The sequence below is a fragment of the Dermacentor variabilis genome, unplaced genomic scaffold (assembly GCF_050947875.1).
Source record: "Dermacentor variabilis isolate Ectoservices unplaced genomic scaffold, ASM5094787v1 scaffold_18, whole genome shotgun sequence".
Taxonomy (NCBI): Eukaryota; Metazoa; Arthropoda; class Arachnida; order Ixodida; family Ixodidae; genus Dermacentor; species Dermacentor variabilis.
This window is the reverse complement of record NW_027460346.1, coordinates 1162142-1175590: the sequence shown is the minus strand read 5'-3', so window position 1 is coordinate 1175590 and position 13449 is coordinate 1162142. Positions and strand designations below refer to the sequence as shown.

Below are 13449 nucleotides of genomic sequence, written 5' to 3'. Positions count from 1 at the left end.
CAACAGAAAAGAAAAAATAAGTTCTTGTGTGTCTGCTGACCTAATCCTGCAATTTTTCAGGAACAGGAGTGAGTGCAGTTTAGTGTAGTGTTCTTGGGTTAAGTTCGACAAAAAGAAAAAGGAAACAGAGAAAGAGAAAATGTCCTTGCACCCAGGCAGAAAATTCACTTGGATTGTAAGACATAAAGAAGATGTGAAGAAGATGTTAAGAACACAGTGCTCTTAAAATAACCATTTTGATTACAGCTATGTTTTGGGAGGGAATGTTGGCATCTGTGTTAATGTTGCACAAAGCTGCGAAGGAATTCAGGTGGATGCCGACCTTCCCTCTGATGAAACTGCCTCCACTCTGCAGGTTTCCATGTAAATCATTTCATTACAACTACTTCTACAAAATTGATTTTCCGAGGTGCAAGATGCACACTGACCTCAAAATGCACGCCAGAACTGACCATCTAGGCCAGCTCCATCAGCACTGTTGTTGATCAGCACCGTGTGACGACTCATTGTCTGTGGCATTAGTTGAAATGAAATGGAGCTTCAAAAGAAAAATGGAGAAAATGCACAGTCAAGCTTGACCTAGCTAAAAAGCAAACACCTGTAACCATGTTTAGCTTGTTTATGCTAGATGTATTCATTCATTTCCACCATTGTCATTGAACAGTTGCTAGTCTACACATGTGTGTATTGCGTGTCAGCTCCTTCAATCTCTTTTTTAGCTTCGTAGAGCAGTGCAGTGTCCCACTATGGCAGTGAGGTGCTGGAACCATGGCTGAGTTAAAGGATGTTTCGGGTAAAGGCAACAAAAATTACTGGAGGTGTGTCCGATGCTTCAGGTGTGTGAAGGCTGCCAATATGGTGACTCAGTCGGCAAAGGCACAATGGGTATCGCAGGATTCCTTGGGGAATCTCCCCATTGTCGAATGCTAGTTTAGTATTTCTACACTATAGGAAGAAAATTTCCAGTATAACAGCTTTGGATGCCTTCTGCTCTAATGCATGATTGGGGCAGCAAAGTCAATTCAATAAAGCATTTCACCTTTATTTGTCAACGCTGGGACTGTGATTTCTCACTGACAACTCGTTACTGTCTAAAATTGCCACTGTAAAACATAGCTGTAATGAAGTTGAAGAGGGAGCGTCCCTTACTTTGGTATATCCTTTACTTCTCTATAATGATTGTTGGCCCTCATGGCTAGCATTTGCCGCCAGATAAGGGGGTGCTGTTTTTAACCACAGGATGGGCCGATGCAAAAACACTGTGCCGTGCCAAAGGACCCCGAAAAGTGTTTTTTGCCACGACTTTGTCAATGAGTTAACTGCTTTTTTTAATGCAGCCATCAACGATAATCCATCTTCGCCTTCTTCATGGTCGATTTTTTTTAAATTGTAGATTCCAATTCTTCTGAGGGACCTACTTCGAAAAAAATTTACCGTAATTTTTGTAGGGTGACCGTAAAGTGAGAAAAAAATATCTTGCGTTGGTATATATGTACTGTTTATTCATGAATAACAACAATAAAAAGAGGAAATAAGCTTATAATTTGATGCATTGTTATACACATAAGGCTTAAAAAATGCACACACGAGAACATTTCGCAAGACTCAAATGTTCGTGCTCTTACACTAATATTTACATCCACGGCGTAATAGATCTGTGTAGGTGACCACACTCAAGAAAACTGTGTGGTTGTGTGCCGGTCAAAAAAGTAAAACGTGTGACAAACTTCCGCTAATCTTCATCTTATCGCCAACCAGAGGCAATTAGTTTTCGCGAGTCTTCAAAGAAAAAAAGAAAACAAAAGGAAACGCATGCACGGCAGCATCCTTCTATTCCCACCCCTGTGAGCACTAAACGAGCGAGCGAGGAGGCAAGCAAACTTCACCATACTGGCTTGGCTAGGCCGGCTCATGGATTCCGAGATTGCACCTGTTCCAATGCAATTTCGAATGCCACGCCCAGCTGCCAGCCTGTGCGGTGCGCTGCAGGGAGAGGGAGACGTGACTGCACGACTCTTTTGCACTGCCATGCATAGCACCACAGCGTGGCGCGGCTCGCACAGGCACGGCCTGGGCGTGACCCTCAAGATTGTGCACGGGAGATCTCGAAGGCCAGGCCCAGCTGCGGCTGCCTGCGTGCCGCGCCATAGAGAAAGAGAGAACTGAATGCACAAATTTTTTGGTACCGTCACTCATAGCCACACAGCATGGTGCAACGTGACACCTGAGATTGCGCCGAGGATATTTCAGAGGCTGCACTCCGCTGCACCTGCCTGCGCGGTGTGCTGTGTACGCAGGCATGCAATGTAAGTGAATGCACTAATTTTTCGCAACACCACACGTAACTGCTCAACATGGGTTGGCTTGCGTAGCCAGACACGCACAACTAGCTAGACACGCACAGGGGAGAGAAGTCAATGAAAAGTGTAATAGTGAGCTGCTGCTTCTGTGCGGCTGCGTGCATCAGTGACAAATACCGGCGTTGCTTGATGGTGTATTCGTTGCGGGGAGGTGGGAGTGTTAATCTGCTACAGCGAACGAGTGCCGAACCCCACGAAAAGCGATGTACTTGGTATGTAGCAGTTCGGTACCTTTTGGTTTCAGAGACGAATCTAGTTTGTTATATTCATTGGCAGGACAGTTTCACTTCATTAGAAGGGGTGCTTAAATACATGGATCTCTATGGGGATTTCAAGGGGAATATCCTTTACTTCGTTACATCCACTATTTCGTTATATCCCATTTTGTTATAACGAGGTTCGAGTGTATTTTCCCTATGTAAGCTATTTGGCAAGACAGTAGCAGCATCCAGCAGCAGCCGCCCACAATCTACTAAGTCCGGGAGGGTTCACAAAGAAAGCTTCACTTTAAAAAGAAAGCATTTTTTTTTATGCTGGCATTCAGCGATTGTATGGAATCGTTGCATGGAATCGTTGCATGGAATCGTTGCATGGAATCAAGGGCTTACGCACCAAATTGCCCAGTGGCTATGGCATTGCACTGCTCAACACGAGGCTGTGGGTTTATGATCTTGGCCATGCTAGCCGCATCTTTATGGGGGCGAAATGCAAAAACGCACATGGTCCGTGCATTGAGTGCACATTAGAGAAATCCCAGGTGGTCAAAATAAATCCAGAGCCCTCTGCTACAGCGTCCCCCATAACCCACTCCACAGTTTCGGGACGCTAAACACCACAACATATTTTTTTAATCGTGGGCTTGTAGCACTCCACCTCTACTCACGGACAGTAACAAGCATTCTACGAAATCAAGCACTCTAGCAGCATGTTCACAAGGCTGAGATAAGTTTAGCAGTAGCTGGGAACACAAGCAGGGTTCATATTTTGTAACGATCTATTTAATTTTTCATTCTTCCTATTTGTCGCTTCAAGTGCCAGACAATGGTGACGTGGCTTCGTCTGACCTAGTGGTGATAAAAAGAAAGGAAAATTGAATGGATCGTTTGATAATATAGTCACAGGACGGTGAAAAACTTCTTGGCTGCGCATGTGCGGGTTTATAGTGGCAGGTGCCGAAGCATCCTTCCTCCATGCCGCAAGCCACATGCTCTGCTGTTCACTTTTCATCCTGGTGTAATAGCATGCAACCTTCGAACAAGGCACAGAGTCCAGGAGAGTGCAAGAGTGTGCATCATTGGCAGAGTGCGATGCGAGGTGGCCGCTGCAGAGTTTGTGTGTTGTGAAGGAAAAAAAGATCCTCCCTGACAGCCTTTCTTCTCTGCTTCATCGCGCGAGTAGTCACAACACGGCTGTGCAGTGTACCGGCAGACAACATGTGCTCGCACATTTCAGCCTAAAAACTGGCGTAGATGATCAGTAAATTTTTGTCTTTAACTAAAACAAACGTTTATTATATCCATTCCCCGCAGGGGCGTCTGCGCAAGCAGGCGTTTGGTGTGTTGCGACACCACGTACCCGAGCACACGAGGGTTGGACCCTCCCGCGTGTAGCCGTGCGCGGCTTAGCCGTGTCCGGGGAAAGGGGGATCCTGGGGGTTGAGCCGATGCCGGGTGTTCGGACCTTTAAGGCCCCCCGGCGGAGGCAACACACCTCTTTGGCCTCTGCTTCACGTAGACGGCACCCCCGGACTGACCCACCCGGGGGAAATCGGTAGTCGCCTTTTCCTGTCCTCCTCTCCAATCTTCGTCTTTCTCTCTTGCCTTTTTCATCTTTCCTGTCTTCTCATCACTTCTCCTCACTTCCTAGTTTCCCGGCGGCAAGGGTTAACCTTGTGTAGCTAGCCAGCCTTGGTTATGCTGTATTTGGTTATAGCAGCGATGTACGGCTGGCGTTGGCAGGGTTTCTCTACCAGGAACTTCTGTCACGTCCCCCTGTTGGGCTCCATGGTGGGTGGTCGGCATCGCGGCCGAAAACGCAACATTAATTATGGAACACGCTTTTCCTAAACTACCTGATCGCCCTCAGAAACGAGGGCGCACCGAAGAAGTTTTTCAGTTTTTCGGACGACAAGTCCACAATTTTCCTCGTTTTCATGTCATCCACGCAGAAAAACCAGCTAAACAAGTGCGAACAATCTCCCCGTTCCTTGTATCTAAGTCTCTCACCGAAGTTTTTGGGCCAGGATATAAGGTGTCGAGGATGGCTAGCGGTGACCTCCTCTTGGAGCTCCGCGACCAGAAGCAATTTGAGAAACTGCCTCAGCTAGTATCATTTGGGGAGACCCAAGTAGTAGTAACCCCGCACCGCACGATGAATACCTCTCGCGGCGTTGTCTCGGACGATGATTTGCTGGAGCTCACTGAGGCTGAGCTCTTGGAGGGCTTGAGTGAACAAAATGTTATAAATGTCAAAAGAATCAAGATGAGGCGAGATGGTAAAGAACTTGCGACCAAACATCTAATACTCACCTTCAATTCAAGTGTCTTGCCCGAGTCAATCGAGGCCGGGTACATCAAGCTCCGTGTAAGACCATACGTGCCAAATCCCCTCCGATGTTTCAAGTGCCAGCGTTTTGGCCACAGTTCGCAGAGCTGCCGAGGCCGCCAAACTTGTGCGAAATGCAGCGCGCACGAACACTCCTCTGAAGCTTGTGAGAATGCTTTCCACTGTGTAAATTGTGATGGCGAGCATGCCGCATACTCGCGGTCATGCCCGTCTTGGAAGAAAGAAAAAGAAATAGTAACAATCAAAGCAAAAGAAAACATATCATTCAAAGAGGCACGCAGGCGGGTTGCATACCTTCCTAAGGCCAGCTTTGCCGAAGTGGCGCGTCAGGGGGCAGCGTCACAACGGCCTCCGGCGGCTGTCCGACCCACAAGCCGTGAGTCGGCAGTTACGCCATCTGCCCCCGCGGCGGTTGCAGCTAGCGCTGCTCCGTCTACCCAGCAGACGGGGCCACCGACCCCGAAGGTGGGCGCAGCCGAGGCTGCCTCACCCTCCGCCGCCCCTTCTAGCGCTGGCAACAGCCGGCGCACCCAAATTCCTCAGGGTGCCCCATCGACCTCCGGGCTGGTGGGCGCAGGGGTCTTGCCCTCCAAGGCGGCACCCTCCCTGACATCTCGCTCGCAAGAGCACGTGTCCGGCGCCTCACTAGAGGCAATGGACACTACACCAACCCTCAAGGCGCACCAAGCGCCTAAGGAGCGACGAGGCTCCCTCGAACGCTCCAGAAAAAGCAAAACCCCGGTTACAGGGCCTCGAAAGAGCTCTGTAATCTAAGGCATCACTTCCGTTTCCGCAAACACAGCACCAATTTACTTTAAAAATGAATACACAAATAATTCAGTGGAATGTCCGAGGTCTTCTTAGAAACCTTGATGATTTGCAAGAACTCATCCACAAACATAATCCAAAAGTGCTGTGTTTACAGGAAACACACTTAAAATCCAAACACACGAACTTTCTCCGTACGTATGTTACGTTTCGCAAAGATCGCGATGATGCCGTCGCATCATCGGGCGGTGTGGCGATTCTCACTCATAAAAGTATAGCATGTCAACCTTTACAGCTACGAACGCCCCTTGAGGCAGTGGCGGTGCGAGCTGTTCTGCTAAACAAACTCATCACTATTTGCTCGCTTTATATACCCCCACATCACAAATTAACTAAACATGAATTTCAATCCTTTATAGATGAATTGCCAGAACCTTATCTGGTTCTTGGCGACTTCAATGCACACAACTACCTGTGGGGCGACCCTCGTATAGATGCGCGAGGACGTCTTGTGGAACAGTTCCTTTTCTCTTCTGGTGCTTGTCTACTGAATAAGAAGGAAGCGACATACTATTCTCTTGCAAACAGAACATTTTCTTCAATAGATCTTAGCCTAGTCTCCCCGTCACTACTGTCTGAACTTGAATGGGAAGTTAACGACAATCCTTACGGGAGCGACCACTTCCCTATACTACTAAGAACATACAAAGAAAACGAATGTGTACCACAGGCTCCTAGGTGGAAAATCGATACAGCTGACTGGGAGAAATTCCGAACCTTAACTAGCATATCATGGGATGACATGTCCTCATTAGAAATAGATGCTGCTGTGGATTACTTTACAGCTTTCATTATAGATGCCGCATCTAAATGCATACGTGAAGTTAGTGGCTCGGCATGCAAACGGCATGTCCCGTGGTGGAACGATGAATGTAGAGTCGCACGTAGGAATCAAAACAAAGCGTGGGGGTTGCTACGCGCTTCTCCCACTGCAGAGAACCTTGTTAACTTTAAGAAAGTTAAGTCTGAAGGCAGGAGAACCCGCCGACAGGCCAGAAGAGATAGTTGGCAAAAGTTTTTATCGAACATCAACTCGTTTACAGATGAGGCGAAAGTCTGGAACCGCGTAAATAGAATTAGAGGGAGACAAACATATTCACTCCCTCTGGTAAACACACAGGGTGATACGCTGCAACATCAGGCAGACTCACTTGGGGAGCACTTTGAGAGTGTGTCAAGTTCAAAACATTATTCGAAATCCTTCCTGAAATATAAGCAAATAGAAGAATGTAAGCCACTCAAAAGAAAATGTCCACAGAGTGAATCCTACAACTGCCCATTCAGTATTGCTGAGTTGAAAGCTGCCTTGAGCTCATGCAAGAGCTCTGCACCCGGATCTGACAGAATCATGTATGAAATGCTCAAAAACCTACACGATGACACGCAAGTTACATTACTCACACTTTTCAACACCATTTGGGCTGCAGGATGTCTCCCAACTGCATGGAAAGAAGCCATTGTGGTTCCTGTTTTGAAACAAGGCAAAGATCCTTCCTTAGTGGCAAGTTACCGCCCGATCGCCCTCACGAGTTCCCTTTGTAAGATATTTGAAAAAATGATTAATCGGCGACTCATCCATTTCCTTGAAATGAGCAAAATGCTTGACCCCTATCAGTGTGGCTTCCGAGAAGGGCGCTCCACAACTGACCATCTTGTACGTATTGAAGGACATATTCGTGACGCGTTTGTACACAAACAGTTTTTCTTATCGATATTCCTCGATATGGAGAAGGCGTACGATACAGCATGGCGCTACGGAATCTTACGAGATTTGTCAGAAATGGGCATTCATGGTAAAATGCTAAACGTAATAAAAAGCTACTTGTCCAGTCGTACGTTCCGGGTGAAAGTCGGCAATGTGCTGTCACGTCCTTTTACACAAGAAACTGGTGTACCCCAGGGAGGCGTGCTCAGTTGCACACTTTTTATTGTTAAAATGACAACGCTTCGTGCGTCCTTACCACCAGCCATCTTGTATTCCGTCTATGTGGACGACATTCAAATAGGCTTCAAATCCTGTAACCTCGCAGTATGCGAGAGACAGGTACAGCATGGCTTGAACAAGGTGTCAGGGTGGGCAGAGAAAAATGGTTTTAAAATCAATCCTCAAAAAAGTTCTTGTGTGCTGTTTACAAGGAAGAGAGGCCTAGTTCCGGATCCTTGCTTACAAATGTGTGGACAACAGATTCCTGTAAACAAAGAGCACAAATTTCTAGGTATTATACTCGACAATAGACTCACTTTCGTCCCACACATTAAACAACTCAAAGAAAAGTGTCTGAAAACAATGAACCTAATGAAACTTCTATCCCAGACTACGTGGGGTAGTGACAGGAAGTGCCTAATGAATCTGTATAAGAGCCTCATCCGGTCGCGATTAGATTATGGTGCCGTGGTATATAACTCTGCCGCCCCAAGCGCGCTAAAGATGCTAGACCCGGTTCACCATCTAGGCATCCGTTTAGCCACGGGCGCTTTCAGAACAAGCCCAATTGAAAGCTTATATGCCGAATCGAATGAATGGTCTCTCCACCTACAGAGATCATACAACAGCTTTATATATTTCCTCAAAGTACGCTCTAATCCTGAACATCCATGTTTTGATACCGTTACCGATATGACGTGCGCTACACTTTTCAGCAACCGTCCCTCCATAAGACACCCTTTTTCGCTGCGTGTGAAGGAGCTTAGCAATGAAATGCATGTCCCACTCCTCGAGCATCGCCTAATGCACACAATCAAGCTCTTACCTCCCTGGGAGTGGCAGGTGATACAATGTGACATATCCTTTATAAAAGTTACAAAGCACGCTCCTGAGGCTGAAATCAGAATGCATTTCCTAGAACTACAGCACAAGCACTCCTGTGCAGATTTCTACACAGACGCTTCGAAGTCAAATGCCGGGGTATCCTATGCAGCAGTCGGCCCATCCTTCTCGCAATCCGACGTACTGCATCCCGAAACAAGCATCTTTACGGCCGAGGCCTACGCATTACTCTCTGCCGTGAAACATATAAGAAGATCAAAACTTTCAAAAGCAGCGATCTATACAGACTCCCTTGGCGTCGTGAAGGCCTTGATGTCAGTCTATACACACAAAAATCCTGTACTTAGTGAACTCTACACCGTCTTGTGTAAAGCGTACATATCTAACCAGCGTATCATTATATGCTGGGTGCCTGGCCACAGGAGCATTGAGGGTAACGTTCTGGCGGACGAGATGGCCACGTCAATCGCATCGCAAACTGTTAACCCTACCGCTGCGGTGCCTGTCACAGATCTGAGGCCTTTCTTGCGAAGGAGATTGCGGGACCACTGGCAACGCATGTGGGACGCGGAAACGAATAATAAGCTCCACCTGATAAAACCACAGTTAGGATTCTGGCCCTCTACTACAAAATCGCGCCGAACAGATGTCCTATTCTGTCGGCTCAGAATAGGACACACGTTTGGCACCCATAATTTTCTACTAACCGGAAGTGTGCCTCCAACCTGTGGTAGATGCGGGGAGAGGCTGACCGTGCTCCACGTCCTTCTGGAATGTCGCGAAGCCGAATCTGAAAGAACGAAACATTTTTCCTTAGCTTACAGACAGCACATCCCTCTCCATCCAGTAATGTTCCTCGGTCCAGAACCGCTTTTTAACACAGACACAGTCCTAGGTTTTCTGAGAGATGTGGTCCTACATGTTATTAGCCCCATGCATTCCTAGCGCTTCCTCTCTTTAGAGGACGTCGCTGGGATAGTTGTACGGTATAGCACATGCCTCCAGACCCTTGTGTTTCAAGGGCTCCAAGGAGGCAGTAGTGCTCTGGCATTTCTTATAATCGTGATATATTTTACTTATCGTATCATTCTTTTTATATGCATCTAAATTTTCATAGAACAAGTCATACGTCATCGCCATAATTTTATCATACAGATTTTACGCACTTTAGCGCGTATATTTTAAGGCCTCTTTACAGCCACCTCACACCAACTTCATAGCAATCATAATTACACCGCAAACTCATTACCACAGACATGGCGCTCTTTGGCCACACCTGGCCCTTGCGCCATAAAACTCCACACATCATCATATTATATCCATTTGAAGGAAGTTTTTCCTTCGCTGAAATGAAGTTGAAGTGCATCGGTTTCTATGAGAGTGTGAGGCTGACTATAATTAGGTACTTCATTACATCAATTAGTTCATGTAACAAAGGTAGACTTACTGTTTTGATAGACTAAACTTGCTATATTTCATTGTCCGTTCACTGTCGCCTTCCTGATAGCAGCTGCGTGATGTTTCACTAATCAGTCCATAACTCGTAGTCGTCATGGTCCTAGTGCTATTATACCTTCTGCTGTACACATTAAAATGTTTATGTAAACTTTTTCTCTACTCACAGTTGAACTGTGAGTACAAATTACAACGCTCAGTTGTAATTTAGCATTTGCTTAACCACAGTATTTGCTAGCTATCCAAGATAATGCTGTGCCATTTTACATACCAAATTTAATTGCATAATGCTTGCACTCTCCACATTGGCTGTCAGAAAACTTGGAGGACGCTTAAGCTTTGTCTTTAAGAGGGAATGCAATAGCATTCAAAGATGTAACCGTAATGTTTTCCTGGAAACGTTGGCGCCAAACACTATGCACGAAGGCAAGCTTTCTGGTTCTTTTCTTTTTCCCCCATGTTGGGTGCCATGTATGCGCATAGGTGAGTACCATCTGGATGGCGTTGCAAGGAACCAAGCGGGGCGCACCGCTCCTACTCAGACAGACCTCAAACGGCAGCTGAAAAAGGGGGTTTGTGTTTGAGTTTGCACGTAACAGAATTATGGTTTCTTGTATATTAAAATTGCAATCCAACGCTATCATGTCTGTAGGTTGTAAGTCGTACTTATGAATTTTCTCACGCATTTTACTTTGAGAAATTCAATTAGTTCAGTAATGCCTGTGCACCATGCAGAGGACATTCGTGATTCGAAATGCATGGTTTGGGATGATTTTTCTCTAAAGGACAGCACCGCCAACACCGACAACGGATTTTCTCTGACATAGGGCCCTTAATGCTGTCGCGTCAATTTATTATTTTTTTTTTCCTTGCATAGTCTTTGCCCCCTTGAAAATTGCTGAGGTAGCAATCGGGAAGTGGCCAGTGAAGTTTACACAGAGTCTGAATAGGCCAGACCACAGTCACTTTATTTATACAATTAGTGACTCTAGGTTTCGCCATAGCATCTCCAAATAAAGGGCCTTTGCAGTTCCTACTTCTGTAAATCCTGTGCTCTTGTCACAAAGGTGTAAGTGCTGCTTGGAAGTAATAGTACTTCGTTTGAACTTACAGTGGCTGGCATGAAAACCCCAATTTGCAGCCCCTTTGTTTTTTTTTTGTTTTTTTTTTTTTAGCACCTAGAACACACTCTTACAAATTTTTCCAAAATAATTGTCACACCCTCCAACTTCAGATCAATTTTGAGCAGAAAAAAATGTGAGCATTTTGTGATTAAGCACAGTACTTAGTTTATTCATGCTTCCACTTTTCTGATACTTCCCAGTTCGTGTGGTACGAATTGTTGGATGCCTGTTGTTTCACACTTCATTTCACGCTTCGTAGTTTGCAGTTCTGGTTAATCTTCACTCATTATTTTGAATTCGTAAATCTGTTCATACTGCATGCCTTCTCATTTTGTCTGTCCTTTCCCCACTCCTGCTGAAGCCCATGTGTGCTGCAGTATGTGCAAATAAATAAACAAGAATAAATAAATAATGCAGACACCTAATAGTGGAAGATTGGTCTTAGAGCCCATCGTGTCTAAATAGACTATCTCACCACGTTAAGAGAACATGCACACCTGTCCTGACGGCGCCATCATGGCAGCAGTACTTGCTGCTTTCCCATTGTATGTACTTTGGTTCTAAGCAACCTTGAGCAGAACATTCAGGCTAGCTATGTTGTGTATTTTGCTAGCAGATAATTGGGGGGGAGGGAGGGGTGAGGAGGCGTATTTCTTCAACCCTGCTTCTATGGTAGAAATTCTTTATCCCTGCCTCCTTGATCAGTCAGTATAAGCCGGTTCATACTGAGAACAAAAATAATGAAATCAGATCTTAAAAAGGAAAAGCTAGGAGCCTCAAACCATAGTGGCCCTCTGGTCTGCTAAAGACTAACCACAATATAATAAACACAGAGATGACGAAGTATCAGATATAACAAAGTAGACCTTAAATCTTTCTTCCTGATAGTACCAGCATGTAATGAATACATGCTTATGACGAATATATAGGATATAATGAAGGTATTTTTGTATTGGATACGACTTCAGTAAAATGAGGTTTGACTACGTCCGACATTCTCTGTGGCGGTGGCATAGTGAAATGTGTCATGAAATCGGTCTAACTTAATGCTGCTCTTAGCACTTGAATCCTAACAAGGTGTTTTCCTATAAGTGGACAGTCCTGTACGTTTATTAGAACTGGTTGTGAAGGTCTTTCTTGCTTGTCTAATTAGCCTACCAAATAATTTGGTTTTAACATATAGTAAGCTCCATTTTCAGAGATTGCAACATAATAAATTGATAAGAATATGAAAAACAGATTGACACTGGCAATGACTTTTACTGTGAAAAAAAAAAATATCGGCCAGAGTTTGTAGCATATTGCTCTAACTATATCCCCATTTTACTTAGTGGGCTGAACATTCTGTTGTAAATTGAACAATCTGTAAAAGAATTTATCAACTGTTATAAAATTTTTATAGGATAGCTGTGGTGTGAACAAACAAAATTTGATCTGAGCTATGTCATATATGCTTCGTGTCATTCCTCATCTGGTTAATCACAAAAGGTTGCAGGATCATAAAGGCATCTCTTTTGAAACAGGGTGACAGCAGAAGCCATGAAGCTTATCTTTTTTTCATTTTTCTGATGCTTGTCCTTAAAGGGACAGTAAAGTGAAAAATGATTTCTTCTGCATCAGTAAATTACCGTTCTAAAACACCAAAAACACCACTCTTAGTACTATAAGACGTTTGGTAAGGAAGAAAAAGCGCAAGAACGAAATACGGGTGGCGACGCCTACTTGAGTTCCTGCACCTGGGGGCTGTGACGTCTTGGATTTTGATGGCATTTTCTAGGGCCTACTAATTATATATAGCGGTACAGATTGACTACATTGTGTTCTAAAGGAACCAAATATTAAACATGTCAAGTTTCAGGAACCTTTATTCAGTCAACGTGGTCCAAATGCGAAAACATACTTTGGTATCCCTGACGTCACGCTGACGTACCGGCGCTGGGGTTTCGGGGCGAAATTCAATTACTGATACTTGGACCTTCATTTTCTCATCTAATAATCAAACTATATTTTTTAAATGACTGCCTGCAGGGTTCTCAAACAATGCTGCATTAGTCTAAACTGATTTATTGTTTCGCTTTAGTGTCCCTTTAATCTTGAAAAAAAAACATGTACAATCGTGCAACAGGCTACGATTATTTTTCTTCATAATCTTTTTTTTGCACATATTTTTGTACTTATTAACATTTAATGTCCCATTCTTAACTTCTTCCGTGTAGTTATGTGCAACCATATTGACTAATGTCTGCAGCAAAATGTGTTAGATGTCTCTGCTGCTGCTGCTGTGACGAAGGGTTCGGAAGACTGAGTGAACTTTAGTTTCGCATAGACCCTGTGATCTTCTAACAAAACA

General features: G+C 44.9%; 1 protein-coding gene across 9 annotated transcripts in view; it reads left to right on the top strand.

The window, feature by feature from the left end:
- Positions 1 to 13449, top strand: part of LOC142568303 (uncharacterized) — a 101777-nt gene that overhangs the window by 75283 nt on the left and 13045 nt on the right. The gene's annotated exons all lie outside the window — the stretch shown is intronic.